This window comes from Rhodamnia argentea, chromosome 3 (assembly GCF_020921035.1).
Source record: "Rhodamnia argentea isolate NSW1041297 chromosome 3, ASM2092103v1, whole genome shotgun sequence".
NCBI lineage: Eukaryota > Viridiplantae > Streptophyta > Magnoliopsida > Myrtales > Myrtaceae > Rhodamnia > Rhodamnia argentea.
The window spans coordinates 10,080,000-10,094,048 of NC_063152.1; the positions used below are offsets into that span (position 1 = coordinate 10,080,000).

The 14,049-nt window shown below is 41.3% G+C and overlaps 1 pseudogene; it reads right to left on the reverse strand.

Moving 5' to 3' along the window:
* On the reverse strand, positions 1 to 9,205 carry LOC115750362 (annotated as a pseudogene).
* Between the last annotated feature and the right edge of the window lie 4,844 nt (positions 9,206 to 14,049).

Sequence of the window (14,049 nt, forward strand, 5' to 3'; positions counted from 1 at the left end):
TCATCTCGGCGAATCGTACACGAGGGACTGATCCTCCTCCAACAAAGTCAGCTCCACATCTGCTTCCGATGGCGTCAACGTGGAGACCGCACCCGAAGGAGGGATCGATCCAGTTCTAATGCGGTCGATCTCTCCATCATTCTGCACGGGATTTCGAAGGGATCGCACTCGCTCCAATTCCATGGCCACTTCCTTCATCGTGGGCCTGTACCTTCCTTTAAGGTTTAAGCATCTTTTCGCCAGGTTAGACACCGCAATAATTTCTTCTTTCTCACCGTGGTGTAATACCTCCTTATCGAGATTTCGAACAGGCGGTTCTCCTCCATCGAAATGACGAAGTACACCGCCAGACTTCTGCCCTCTTCCGCCCTCAATTGAGAAATTGGCTTTTCTCCGGTTAGCAGCTCAACAAGGACAACCCCGAAGCTAAAGACATCGCTCTTATCGGTAAATTGACTAGTTTGGTAGTATTCCGGGTCTAAGTATCCGAAGGTTCCTTGTACCTTTGTGGTCAAATGAGTTTGGTCGATGGCAATTGATCCGGAAGCTCCGAAATCCGCCACTTTGGCTCGATATTTTTCGTCCAAAAGTATATTCGACGACTTGATATAACGGTGATAAATCGGGATGACCGCAACAAAGTGCAAATACAAAAGAGCCCCGGCAACTTCATTGGCGATTCTTAACCGCGTCTCCCACGACACAGGAAATCCTTCGCATGGATCATGAAGATATTGATAGAGAGTTCCGTTAGGGATAAATTCATATACCAAAAGAGGAACTTCACTCTCCAGACAAAATCCCAACAGCTTGACCACATTTCTGTGATTGATTTCAGAGAGAATAACGATCTCATTTACGAACTGTTCGACTTGTCCTGCATTGACAACTTTGGATTTCTTGACGGCGATGATCGTTCCGTCTATCAACATTCCCTTGTAAACTGTTCCTTGACCACCCTGACCCAGTATCCGGTTATTGTTAAAATGGTCGGTAGCTTTGTCTAACTCCGTTGAGGCGAACAACTTGCCTTTCGCCGTGTGTTTGTCTTCAATAGAAGACAGGCGCTGTTGCAACATGAGTCCGCCATTACGTTGGAAGAACTTTTGCTTGAGCTTTGCTGCACGCCTTCCTTTTATGAACTTGTATGCCCACCAAGAAAGCAATAGTAATGCTATGGCTCCGACTCCCGCACTGATACCTGTATCAACAGAAGTCGACCGCAATTGCTTTAGGAGCCTAAAAGATAGCATTGTGAGAGTTTCTCTTCGCTCTAGGATTTACATAAACAATATCGTCGACGAATTTGCTTCCACCAATTTGAACAAGGGCGTTCTTGCTTTCAAGAGAGAAAATAGAAAGGGGGATTCACTCAACAAAACAATTCGAAAGGCCTTTTGAGTGCTACGCATCTTGTACAGGCGAGAAACGAAGATATCAATCCGATCGTAAATGCGTAGAATTGGAAAATATAACGGAGTTAAAAGCATTGTTGAATGCACAGACTATGAAAGCATAGTTAAATTGAGCAGATTCGCCTTCAAGCAGACGAAATTGGTGTATATACCGGCAGTCACATTCCGTAAGCAGGAGAAAAAAGAGCGGGCAGTGAGGTACCTGCAATGGTGATCGTCTTGTAGTCTATGCAGTGGTACGTCCCCGGTCGATTTACACACTTCCCCCGGCAGTTGATGTTCGGATCTTCTTTGCACTCATTGACATCTGATCGACGAAAATGATGGATGGGGTTAAGGAAAGAAGCAAAAAGAAGAGGCAGTTTCCAGAGATATGACCAAACATTCAGCAATCAAATTTCTCTCTTGGACTATCCTGTATTACCAATTTGTGAGCATCCATCGTCTGATTTGAACAATTTAATTAATCCAACTGTATTCGCACGCTTGTCGTAGGTTTCGAGCTGGCAGATCGTCCTACCTGGCTTTGTATAATGAATAAGGCTAAGATGTAAAGCAAAAGCGGACATTCTAAGCTCACCTTGGCATCCCTGGGGAAGAAAATTATTCCCTTTGTAGCCTCGATTGCAAGCACAAGATACACGAATAGAACTCCTGACCGTCTCGCAGGAGGAGCGCCCAGTGCTTTCTTTGCATTTACGAAAAGAATTCCCCACCATCCGGCAGGAGCCGGAGTTGTTATCATGGCGCCTATTGCTTTGTTTGCTCAGCAGCTCTTCCTCACGAGGGGTGATGGCCCATTCGAGCACCACCGGAACATCCGGCGGTAAACTGTTCAGATCAGCTTGATACCACCATGCAGCCTCGACCAAGAAGGCATACCTGCATTCTACATCCGTTGGCATTATGTATTCGCCATTGAGAGTCTTGAATTCCACGCCGTATTTGCCGATATTATCACTTATCGAAGTAGACAGGCACCAGTAAAATCCAAGAGTCCTGTTTCCACCACAAACAGATGTGCATCCTACGAACTGCCCCGGTGTATGATCGATGACCATCAAGGCCTGCATGTCACAACCTCCGGCAACAAAGTAGTTTTCCCGTTGGGAGTACCTGAAAATTCCGTAAGTACCCCTTCATTCCACTGGGGTATTGTTTTGCTTGTGGGTCGTACAATAAATATGTGAATACAATATCGGCTGGCTGACCCTGATGAGGCCAGGGAAGTGTGAACTTCGCGGTAGCTGGATATCTAACACCACCACGCTCAAATTCTTAAGCACCGGTGTATAGATGCCGCGGGTCTGCTGGCAATCGATCTCGTACAGGGGATCCAAGGAGCAGTCGGGCCCGATTCCAAAAGGGTACGGGATGTTTTTCAGATTACCACACGTGTCCGGACAGCCTGGCCAGGCCAGGCCAGACTCCAAGGAGGCGGTGGTTCTGCAGCATCAGCTGACCGTCTCGCCACGAGAACAAAGTAGGCCATCATCGCCAGGATCATCTTCCCCCGGTTCATCCTCCACAGGCTCGCTCCTACAGCTAGCTATTGAACTGTCAAAACACCTCTCCAGGAAACAAATAAACACAATCCTGGAGGGCGCGAACATCAAACTATGACGCTGCCACTCCTCGTCAGCCCGACAGCAACGTCTTTCTCTCTCTCTCGTTAATTGATGATGCCACTCAGTCTCGGGTGTTCTCTCTGTCTCTCTCTCTCTTTACTTGACTTGACTCTGCTTAAACTTTGAGAAATGCTTCCACGACAATACTATTAGAGAAGCATTAATCCCGACGATTTAGATTCACACACTATCACTACCTGTTTTGCATAAAATACTCATTGATTGAAAATAAAATAACTGCAAATAATCGACAACAGTAGCAGCTCCTTTAGAGTTTTGTCCGTCGATGCAATCACCGATGGAGTTCATACGCATATCCGTTTATTATTCCTATTTCTTGCTAAATATGGTGACAGATTTTATGTCACATATTTCCAACAAACACGAGCTCAGGCATGATCATAGCCTATTCTACAGGCGATTTGAGAAGGGGGCTTAAGCCAAGATTTAAAGATAATGGTGTGGATGAAATAATAATGACTGCCGCCCAGATGTTTCTCGTAAGTATCATCCTAAGAATGCAAAAACTCTTGTATTGTATTATTTTGTATCCGTATAATAATATTGAGGGGATGGGATCTTTGCTTTGGAAGCTGCTTACGAAGTTTCGCCCCCTGCCGGCACATAAACAATAAAAAGAAAAAAAAAAAAGAAAATATTCGGAAAATTTTTTAAAAAAATGTCAAAAAACTTTCACGTCATTGTCGACTGCTGCACATAGGACAGTCGGCATCCACTTTGATTAAAATTCGCAAGAAGTACTAAATTATCGAAAAGTTTAGGACTCAAAGGTTTATGACTCAATTGATCAAAGTACAATAAGTGTTAGACGAAAAAAACATGAAATCAGTCAGCTAAATGACGCTCGAGATCTAGGCACGTTGATTAACCCCACCTCGAGAGGAAAATACTACTTCATCCCCTCAAAAGAATGAATATATCATTAAAAAAAAAATCAAAACATGGTGCGACTCAGAGCCAAAAATCTTGACCATGGTCTCATCAGCAACAGTATCAATACCTACCCACTTAAGCACGACAGATTAGAATCAAAGCAGACGTTTGACCATTTCAAATATGCGAAGTAATATCTGCAGCGACTGGGGAGAGAGTCAACTTAGCAGCGACTGGGGAGAGAGTCAACTTAACCGAGTATTTGAAATGGTCAAACGTCTGCTTTGATTCTAATCTGTCGTGCTTAAGTGGGTAGGTATTGATACTGTTGCTGATGAGACCATGGTCAAGATTTTTGGCTCTGAGTCGCACCATGTTTTGATTTTTTTTTTTAATCATATATTCATTCTTTTGAGGGGATGAAGTAGTATTTTCCTCTCGAGGTGGGGTTAATCAACGTGCCTAGATCTCGGGCGTCATTTAACTGACTGATACAATAGGATATGAGATCCAAGGATTTTGTTATATTCTATCTTCTGTTTGATGAATCGCAAGTATACAACATGATATATTCATATCATATCCTATTAATTGTTTGTCACTTACAACATGTCAATGTCAATAATTCAAAAATGCACAAACGTAAATAAAAATATCTCATAATTCACTGCCAAACCTATTAAGAGAGAGAAAATATAATCATTCACGTGCGACTATGAAAAGTTTTGCCTCTCTCGCTGCTTTCTTTAAACTTTAATAATGAACCACAAAACTACGAATGATAAGGAGTTTTAACTTTTTGTTTTCATAGATTTTTGACATGAATCAGAAAGCTAAGAAAGAGAATAAATTTCGACTCTCTCGCCATTTTTGTAAAGTTTTGCTGTGAACTAAAAAGCTACAAAGGAGTTATGAAACTTCAACCCAAACTAGAGATACAAAGGAAAAAGAGATGACGATGCTTTTTTTTTTTTCGAGATAGATTTCATTCCCCCCTCATTCTCGATCCTTTTGCTTCATTTTTTACTTATTTTTTAATTTTATATTTCTTTGTTTCATTATTTTTATTCCCTTCCATCATTTCTCAGTAAAATTTTTATGGAACGATACACTATATTATTATACTTACAATATGCAACGATATAAATACTAGCTATATATATTATAATATAAAGTTGAAATAAATTAAATATATGAATAAAAATTAGAATAAATAAGAACAAAAATTATTAATTTTTTGCTATTTGAGTTTATTTTTAGCATTAAAACTAGACTTTTATCCTTATTACCCAACGTAGCCAAATAGATTGAGAAAGTTTAGAAAACACATTGTAAATCCCAAATCTATATCTAGATGAAGATAGAAGAGCACCCAAATGTAGTCTAACTCTAGATCATGAGAGAATAACTGAAAAGAGATACCCATTGATCACAAAATCACTTCCGGATAAGCCATTGATAGAAAAAGCTTCAAAAATTTGCGGAATGCTCAACAATCAGGAGCAAACACTAAAGTCAGAGCGAGCAGATACGAAGGGAGTAAGTTCTTCGGAGGCCCTCGCGCCTCGATCTTCAAAGAGTCGACCGCTGGTCCACGAAATTAACGAAGAGATTTATGAAAAGGAAGAGGGATGGGGAGATCTCAAGAAATATAGAAGAGGGGAGTGGGGACGGAGGGACTACGGGGGAAAAAAAGAGCGGCGGCAAGAGGGAGAGAAACCCTAGGGGCAAGAGCGAATTTCCTGAAAATCTAGTATGACAATAATGCAATTGATTTAGTATTTTTTCGGTACTTTTTCTTTATAGGACTTTCTGGACGATTTTCCCTACAGTCATGAACTTATTTTCAATTTGGACAATTTACTCTTCAACCTTTTGACGATTTGCCGGGGTAGTTTTTCAGGCCAATTTTGATTGGAAGTGATAGTAATTTTCCATATCAAAATACTTGGCTGTAGAAGGAAAGAAACTCGATATGCAAACGAGCAAGTTTCAAAGTTTAATACGAAAGTCCACTGCTCGTCGAGAATAAAATACTTATATGGTTTACAAGCATACAAAGTGCAAATTTCACGAATGACTACTCTTACTTTGTTTGATATAGGCCACTCATGATCAATAAGATGATATCAAGAACTTTACAACGGATGGGAACTTTGTGTTGGAGACTGCCTATGAAATTGCCAAAGGAATGGATCCGAATGCCAAGTGTTGAGATATTGCCCCACGGCACTTGATAACGGAATCATATATGCTTTTTATATTTAGGTAGTATCTCTCCACCTATTAACTTAAATCTTGGAGTGGGACTTTTTCACATGCTATTATAGTAGTTTTGCATTGATCAAAGTTGCTTATATTTCCAGAAACTACTTCTTGACTTTGGAACACTTGGTCCCAAATGAAACACTCAAACGGTTATTCCTCATCCCTAAAGAAAGGGATAACACCGACTATGATATCATGTAAGAAAGTCCAATCCAAAAGCTTAAACCAAAAGGTAGAGGGATACCACCTAAGAATAAAGCGCATATATGAGTTCAACAATTCCTCATATGAAATAGGGAAAATTCCTTTTGACCAATAAAAAAAAGGAAAAATTCTAAATAACAATCAGAAATGGGCCCCACACACACACACACACACTTTTATATATATATATATATATATATATATATATATGTGCACAAAAAGCGTTTATAGTGGACTTTGTTTTAATAAAGACCCTAAAGCCGCTCACTTAGTTTGAAATAAGAGCTCGATCTCATCGGCTAGCCAACATTTTCTGGTGACAAGAAAATAGACAATTTTGTCCGAAATTTATAGAAGGGTAAAAGTTGAAGAAAAGATCCCCAAATTGAATTAAAGTTGGGTTGTGAAGTGGGTTTTTGTGGTTCTCTTCTTTCTTATCTCCTCGTCCGCAAGCTTCAAGTTCGTCGTCCGCGAATTTCACGACCTTCTTCAATGCCGATTTCGCTCTCGGGCACATTTCCTTCTAACGAGGTAAGTTTCGTCTAAAGGGGGCCTACATGGCCAGGTTTTTCAATGAAGAAAACAATAGAACTTGGTTCATCAATCCGGTATCATTGTAACACCATTGATATCACCCCATGCTCCTTTCTCAAATCTCTTATCTATTTATGCAGCCTTGGAATTCTATAGAGCTCTCGGGTTGCGGGCCAAATAGGACCGTCCAGTTCCTATAGAACCTATCACTAAAATACCCCTAGAGGGGGATAGGGCTAAGCGGAGCGAAAAGGGTTTTTCATAAGATGTGAAATGAAAACTATTAGCCCCACACGAGATTTGTGAATAAGCGATTGTCTGATAATGAGCAAGGAATATCTGTCCTTTTGCTAAACAGAATGTATTGAACTCATAATTCATTAGATACTTTTTATGAATGTCAACTAAGTATCGTAAGTAAATTGCTCCCGGTTGTTCAATCATTTGATAACCAGAGTCATTCTTTGATAAATGATCACTATGAGTCAAACTCAATAGAATTTGGTCAATCCTTTTTTCTATCGTTAAGGTGGAAAACCGAACCAAAAATTCTCTTTTTTTGTCATCAATTGAATCAAACAGATCAATCTTGAAGGCGTATGATAATTCAAGTCTGATCGAGGAGACTAGATAATCCTATTTTGAACTTTGAATTTGATTAGACGAACATGATGAGCAAGTTCCGTTGCTTTTGAACCAGATTTGGAGGAACTTTGGTCTGTGTGGCAACTATGCTTTGAAGTGTTGTCATGTCCCAAATAAAACAGTGACCATGACATTCAAATTTGAATCGTGTCACCTCTGTGAACTATGTACTATGTGTTAGATATATTATATATATTAGGAGTAGGGTTTTTTCCTTAGTATATGTATTTACATTTTTACCCTTCTTTGTATGTATATTTATATCGGCCTTGTGCCTAATTGTAAATGTAGCATTCCATTATTCACTTCTCCAAATCTAACATGGTATCAGAGCTAGGGTTTGCTCTCTTGTGAGTACTGTACACTAATCAACGACTACGGCGGCGCCCCCGAGAAATTTTTTTTCGGTTGCCTTCTTCATTGCGCCTTCGTTTTCACGCCGGCCACGTTGTCTTCATCAGTATAGCTTCGCGATTGTCCGACTTTGTCTCGCCCGATCTTCTTCATCTTTCGCCTTGTTCTTGCGATCGATCTCGGGTTCTATCTTCTTCACTCATATATATATTTGCTTCCACTTTGATTTAGTGATCTCGGAATTAATGGCTGATAGTGATCGCATTGATCGCATTGATGTTAAGTTGGATGGCTCTAATTATGTTATTTGGAAACCCTCGGTGATGGCTGCTCTTGTTTATCGTGATTTATATGAGCATGTTGATGGTACTCGTTCTTGTTCTACATCTTTGTCCGATACTGCCGATCCTAAACCTAGTATTGATCGGATTACGCGACGTAAATCTGAAATTAGGGCTTGGCATGTTGCCGATCAGAAAGCATGGGCCATATTATTTGGTTCTATTAGCCCCGATCTTCGCCCCCAATTTACTCGGATTGTTGGTGCAAAACAGTTATGGGATCAAATTGCTGAGATGTTTACGCAAACAGGTTCCGTTCGTGTTTATCGGCTTATGCAGGAACTTCGTCATGCTACTCGGGGCACACGATCAATTCGTGAATTTTATAATTATATGACATCTCTTTGATCTCAACTTGATGTATTGGCTCGTCCAACATGTCCCACGTGTGCTGGTTGCGTTACTTGTGCTGCATTTAAACTTGAAGATCAGAACAAGAATCGTCTTTACGAATTCTTGATGCAACTTTCATCGGAATTTGAGGGAGTTCGGAGTCAGATTCTCTATCGTTATCCCGCATCATCTCTTTCGGATGCAATCAAAGAACTTCAGGCCGAGGAAACCAGACGAGGAATTCTTGGTGCTCCTCCATCTCTAGATCCCTCTGCAACATTGGTCACCCCACGCCCTGATTTCCGGCCTGGCTCCTCTCGCCGTGGTGTTCAATCTGTCTCCTCTCAACGTGGTTTTCAATCTGGCTATTCTCGGCGTAGTTCTCAACGTGGTTCTCGGTGTAGTTACGTGCGTGGCTCCCGCAGTGCCTCTTCTCGGCGAGGTTCACGTTTTTATTGTAACTTCTGTAAACAAAATGGATATATTGAGGATCGATGCTTTCGGAAGATGCGTGATCTTCCCGATGCAACCTCACGCTCCGTTGCACCTGTCTCTTCTCCATCCGTGGATCGTGCCACTCCATCCTCATCTTCGGATGATCGTCTTGCTAATATTGAGGCTCGGCTTTCTCGTTTAGCTCAGCTTCATCTTGGTTCTTCGGGTGTATCCTCTACTATTGCTATCGCCTTTGCTGCGCAATCCTCGAGTGATAGTTCTTCTTGGATTCTTGACTCGGGGGCCGCTCATCACATGATCGCCTTTGCTCATCATCTCACTCAGCAGACTACACTCAAAAATCCACAAGGGTTCTTTGACAATGATGGATCCTCTATTATCGCTACTATGCAAGGCCATCTTACTATCCCTGGCGGTTTAATGTGCCTAATCTGTTGCATATACCGAATTTAGCCCCGAATCTTTTATCCGTTGGACAACTTGCTGATATGGGTTATATGGTGACATTTACTGTTGATTCTTGTGTTGTACAGGATCGTACGAGTGGCCGGATGATTGGCGGGGGTAGTAGACATGGAGGATTGTATACGATGCAGCATGTCCAGCTTCCCTCACCTCAACATGTTCTTGCTATCTTCGACCTTGATTGTTGGCACCAGCGTTTGGGTCATATATCTGCTTCTCGTTTGTCTTTTCTGCGTCGGCGAGGTGTACTTGGGCTTATTTCATCTCTTGTTATGCGTCCTTGTACTAGTTGTCCTTTAGCTAAACAATCTGCACCTCCTTTTCCTATTAGTTCTTCTGTTTCCACTTCTTGTTTTGATTTAGTACATTCGGAAGTTTGGGGTCCCGCCCCCCAAATTTCTAAAAGTGGCTTCAAGTATTATGTATCATTTATTGATGATTATTCTCGTTATACCTGGGTTTATTTCATGCGCTCTCGTGATGAATTTCTCTCTATCTATAAAAACTTTACAACCATGATCTCTACTCAATTCTCTAAAACTATTAAAGTTTTTCGTTCTGATTCGGGTGGGGAATATCTTTCTACCGCTTTTCGTTCTTTCTTAACTTCTCGGGGAACCTTACCTCGGTTGTCCTGTCTCGGTGTTCCTGCTCAAAATGGTCTTGCTGAGCGAAAATATCGTCATATTCTAGATACTACTCGTGCTCTCTTGTTGTCCAATTCTGTTCCTACTGAATTTTGGGCCGAAGCACTTTCTACCGCTGTCTATCTCATAAATCGACTTCCTTCTCTTGTCCTATCCAAAGCCACCCCTTACCAACGTCTTTTCTCGAAACCACCCACTTATCACCAACTTCGTATTTTTGGCTGTACGTGTTATGTGCTTCTTCCACCCCATGAGCATACCAAACTCTCTGCAAGGTCGGTTCGGTGTGCTTTCCTAGGCTACAACACGGAACATAAAGGCTACAGGTGCTATGATCCTTTTTCACGGTGTATTCGTATCTCTCGTAGTGTTTAATTCTTTGAGCACCTACCGTTCTTTTCCGCTACCTCTACTTCTTCACAGTCCGCCCCATCTATTTTTATGGATTTTCCTCTTGATTCATCTCTTATTCCTCTTATTATATCTTCTTCGTTAGACCCGGTGCCACCACCTTCTCCTGTTATGCCTCCTTCCTCGTCTACTTCACCCGCCACTTCGATGCCTCTTGACGATTCTCGCCCCCCTTCCCCTCGGCGAAATCCCCCGCAAAATCGTTGTCCTCCAGCTAGGTACGTGGCTGCTACAAGTTATTTCGATGAGTTTGGTTCCTTTATGGCCGCTGTCCATACTTTATAGGAACCATCACATTATCGTATGGCCGTACAACATGCCGAATGGCGTGATGCTATGTCCGAGGAATTGTATGCTCTTGAACGTACTGGTACGTGGGATCTTGTGCCTCTTCCACTAGGGAAGTCCTTGATATCTTGTCGTTGGATCTATAAAATCAAGACTCACTCTGATGGTAGTATTGAGCGCTATAAAGCGTGTCTCGTTGCACGTGGTTTTGATCGGGAGTTTGGGATTGATTATGAGGAGACCTTTGCTCCTGTTGCCAAAATGGCTTCTGTTCATACTCTTCTTGCAATCGCATCTATTCGTAATTGGCCTATTTTTCAGCTTGATGTGAATAATGCTTTTCTTCATGGGCTCCTTCATGAGGAACTCTATATGCAGCCACCTCCTGGTCTAGCTCATTCTCATGGTCGGGTTTGTCGTCTTCGTCGGGCCCTTTATGGTCTCAAACAGGCTCCTCAAGCTTGGTTTGAACGTTTTGCAGATGTTGTTCGGTCGGCTAGTTTTGTTCAGAGTGAGAATGATCATGCTATGTTCACCCACACTTCTCCTTCCGGTTGTACTATTCTGCTACTCTATGTTGATGATATGATTATTCTTGGGGATGACTATGCTCATATTGCTTATACTAAGCAATATCTTCACCGTCGGTTTGCTATGAAGGATCTAGGTTTCTTACGTTATTTTCTCGGTATTGAGGTTGCTCGCAATCGACGTGGTATTCTTCTCTCTCAGCAGAAGTACATCACCGACATTACGGCTCGTCTTGAGTTGTCTGATACTGCATCTGCGGCTACTCCCGTTGAGCTTCATTTACAGCTTCGTCCGGATGATGGTGAGCCTTTGTCCGATGTTACTCGCTACCGGGCTCTTGTTGGCGGTCTTGTCTATCTTACAACTACTCGTCCCGATATCGCCTATGCTGTTCACCTTGTTAGTCAATTTGTAGCGGCTCCTCGTACGGTTTATTATGCTGTTGTACTCCGCATTCTGCGATATCTTCGTGGTACTCTAACACGCTCGGTTTTTCTCCCATCAACTTCCTCACTTGCTCTTCGTGCTTACTCCGATGTTGATTGGGCTTCGGATGTTACCGACCGCAAGTCCATTACGGGATTTTGTGTCTTTCTGGGTGATTCTCTAATTTCTTGGCGTGTCTCGCTCTTCTACCGAGTCCGAGTATCGTGCTATGGCCGACACTACGGTTGAGATTATTTGGCTTCGACGTCTCCTTGCCGATCTTGGTGTTGCCTCCTCTAATCCCATTCCTCTTCATTGTGACAATAAGAGTGCTATTCACACTGCTACAAATTCGGTCTTTCATGAGCGTACCAAGCACATCGACATTGATTGTCATATCACGCATCATCAGCTCCAAGCACATATCATTTCTCTTCCCTTTGTAGCCTCTGCAACCCTGCTTGCCGATTTATTCACCAAATCTCTTACATCACAACGATTTGCTACTCTTATTTCCAAACTCTCATTGATTGACCCACCTTGAGTTTGAGGGGGGGTGTTAGATATATTATATATATTAGGAGTAGGGTTTTTTCCTTAGTATATGTATTTACATTTTTACCCTTCTTTGTATTTATATTTATATCGGCCTTGTGCCTAATTGTAAATGTAGCATTCCATTATTCACTTCTCCAAATCTAACACTATGCTCTATGAAGTAAAGCTCTTCTTTGACAATCTTGCCGGTTAGCTGAAGTGGATCTGGAAATGGCTAATTTGTTATCTTCTTGAGAAATTCAATGCTCTAGACGTGTATAAACCGCCTTTGGTTGATTTTCGTGGTGGTAACACTTTGTTTTAGTAGTGATAGTGGTGGGAAGAAACATAACGGCTGGAAATTAGAAACATCGACCCAATTTGCCTGCTCTTACCGGTTACTTATTGCTTTCCTTTGACAATACGAGAATAAAAAGTCAAAATCTTTGGTTCGAAAAGTTACGTTTAGCATTCTACTAGTCATTATCGGCAAATCTTGGAATGTTTCAATTGTTTCTGAGCAGAGAACACCCGAAGTATAATTGATGCTTGTGCCGTTCAATATCGCGCCATACACTATTAAATGTCAACTGTTGGATTATACCTATTGATAAAAGAGTCAATCTGTTGACAAACCTTAGCTGTTGGATGAGAATGATGTACGATACGTTGTTTTACTTTGAAAATTCTCGATGGTCAATCCATGACAATAAATATCAGAGAGGCTTGTTATATAGGATAGCATACTAATCAAGATATGCATAAGCGAAGGTAGATATATGCGCAATATTGAGAGAAACGAGGAACCGATAGAATTATCAAGATATCTCTGACAAAGAAAATTATACTAGAGAGATCCCTAATTATCCCTAACTTAGTATGCATGTCACTTATGGTATCCACAATTTTTGCAGAGTCCAAGTTTTTGTTTTTCCGTCGAAATTCATCCAATTATCCAAAATCTGAAAAATTACGAAAATGCACTGTGCAGAGGCTTCAAATGTTATATATTTGGAAAAAGTCGAAATGGGCATATTATAAAAATTCAGAAAATTTAAATGTAAATGGACTCCGAATATATTGGAGTGACCTAATTATAAAATTTGTGAGAAAATTACTAAAAATGTCACAAATCTATTTCAATTATTCTGCTTGAGTCCTCAACTTTTTTTTTTCAATAGTCCACAAGGGTTTCTATGTAAACCTTCGTGTCCGTTCCTTCTTCTCGGTTTTAATTTTGTTATTGTTTCCGCATTTGTTCATAACAATGTCCTATCGAGAAGACTGGATAATCTTATTTCGAACTTTGAATTTGATTTGATGAAAATGATGAGCAAGTTCCGTTGCTCTTTAACCAGTACATAGGAATCAATTGATGGAGGAACTCTGGTCTGTGTGGCAACTATGCTTGAATTGTTGTCATATCCCAAAAAAAAAAACAGCTGATGGGCTGTCGCTACGTCGCCCAAAGTGGGGAGGAAGTGTGTAAAAATGGCTCTATGTTCTAAGTGATAAACGTTCCAATCAACTTCGTGATGACAGTTATATGCCTAAAGCCAACCGAGCAGAGTACGTACTTAAGTGGAGCTAATGACTGAAAAGATATAGGCACAACTACGGCAAGCGGCTTCGAACTCGGCTAGCCGGTGCATCTAGCGACGTCAGGTTTGTG